The sequence below is a fragment of the Octodon degus genome, unplaced genomic scaffold, assembly GCF_000260255.1.
Source record: "Octodon degus isolate 3935 unplaced genomic scaffold, OctDeg1.0 scaffold00050, whole genome shotgun sequence".
NCBI classification, from domain to species: Eukaryota; Metazoa; Chordata; class Mammalia; order Rodentia; family Octodontidae; genus Octodon; species Octodon degus.
Genome location: NW_004524626.1, coordinates 7,542,780 through 7,544,627, shown reverse-complemented (window position 1 = coordinate 7,544,627; position 1,848 = coordinate 7,542,780).

Genomic DNA, 1,848 nt, shown 5'->3' with positions numbered 1-1,848 from the left:
ATCTCCCAGGCCCAAAGTTTTTTTTGTTTTCTGTTTTTGGTTTTGGTTTTTTTTTTTTTTTTTTGTGGCTCAAGCTGCCTGAAGGGCAGGTCTGGTAAGGCAGGTGGAGCTGGGGATCGAACCGCGGTATCCTGCTCCAGACTGCCTTTCAAAGAAGACATTCTGATAAGCCAATTAAAGAAATAAAAAAAAATTTAAAAAACCATATTTGGGACAGGGTCTCAGTATACAGCTTAGACTCAATGATCCCCCTGTTTTCAGCCTCCCTGGTGCTGGGATTACAGCCGTGTACCACCACGCCTGGACTCAGTGGCCGGATCATGGCGCACTGCGGTGGGCCAGCACGGCATGTGGTACCGGTCCCTGCACTTGCCTAAGCTGCCTCTCAGGCCCTCCATAGGCCAACTTTTGGTTAAGGCAACATTAATGCGTCTGTTGCGCAGGTCTTCATCAAGCGCTTACTGTACGCCAGGCATTTACCCAGACGTAGAACCCAGATACAGTCTCTGGCCTCTGGAGCCGATATTCTGATAGTGTGCATGCGTGCATGCGTGAGAGAGAGAGAGAGAGAGAGAGAGAGAGAGAGAGAGAGAGAGACCTTCATACCTATATTTGTGCTTTTGTTTTTGCTTTATTTTCCTACCTATATTTGGAAGTTGCAACAGCAGCGATTGGCTGTCCCGCAGCACTTCCATTCTCGCACCAAGTGACTCGGGCTGAGGACTGGGGATCGGAGCGCTGCTACCTGGAGGTCCAGAGCTGAGCCAACCGGGGAAGGCTGCAGGGCGTGGGGCCAAGTGTGCCCGGGGGCCCGGGAGGATCCCAGCGTGCAGGAAGCCGATAGGAGAGACCACACCCACGGGCAACGCTTGCCCACGCTGAGAAGTGGGCATCCGAGGCCGGCACGCCTGCCAGGCACTGATAGGAGGAGCGGAGCCCCGAAGCCCGGCCTCCAGGGCCCTCCCCTCTGTGGCCCCTGCGCCCCTCGGGCCAGAAATCCCAGATCCAGCTCCCTTGAAGGCTCCCAAGGAGGAGCCGTCCCACCTTTTCCAGCTTCTGCTGGTGCCTGAGGTTTCTTGGCTTGCAGCCACATCACACTGACATCATGTGACTTTTTTAAAAAGGTAGCCTGGAGTGGTGGCGAGATGCTCATACACACACTCACACACACCGTATGGATTTATCTGGCTAGTGATGTTTAGGCATAAATGAGAATGTCAAACGTTTTTGCAGGCGACAGATTAGCTTGACTGTTGATAATGGTGGCGCGGAGTTCCACCAATTAGACATACATTTACTGGGCCTGTGAGTGGGCCAGAGGAAAGAGCCAAATCAGTTATGGTCTCTGGAGGCCGACACTTACAAACAAGTTTCTTTATTCAACTTTTTACTCCTCACTATTTTTTGTTGTTGTTGTTTCGTTTTGGGTTTTTTTTGGTGGAACGGGGGATTGAACTCAGGCCCTTGTGCTTGCCAGGGAAGCGCTTATTCCACTGAGCCATCTCCTCGGCCTACCCCTCACTATTGAACCCACGGGTCTCCACACTGAGGGACATCCCCAGCCCTTTTAAATTAATTAATGAATTATTTTAAATTTAATTTATTTGGGGCCAGGGAGATGGCTCAGTGGAATAAGCGCTTCCCTGGCAAGCGCAAGGGCCTGAGTTCAATCTCCCGTTCCACCAAAAAAAAATATAATAATAAAATAATAAAATTAAGCACTGAAGCACTGATACATCTTGGATGAAACTTGAAACATTGTGCTAAATACAATATAGCAGACACAAAAGATCGCATGTTTTGCTATTTTATAAATGTCCAAAATAGGCAATTTCATTGACACAGGAA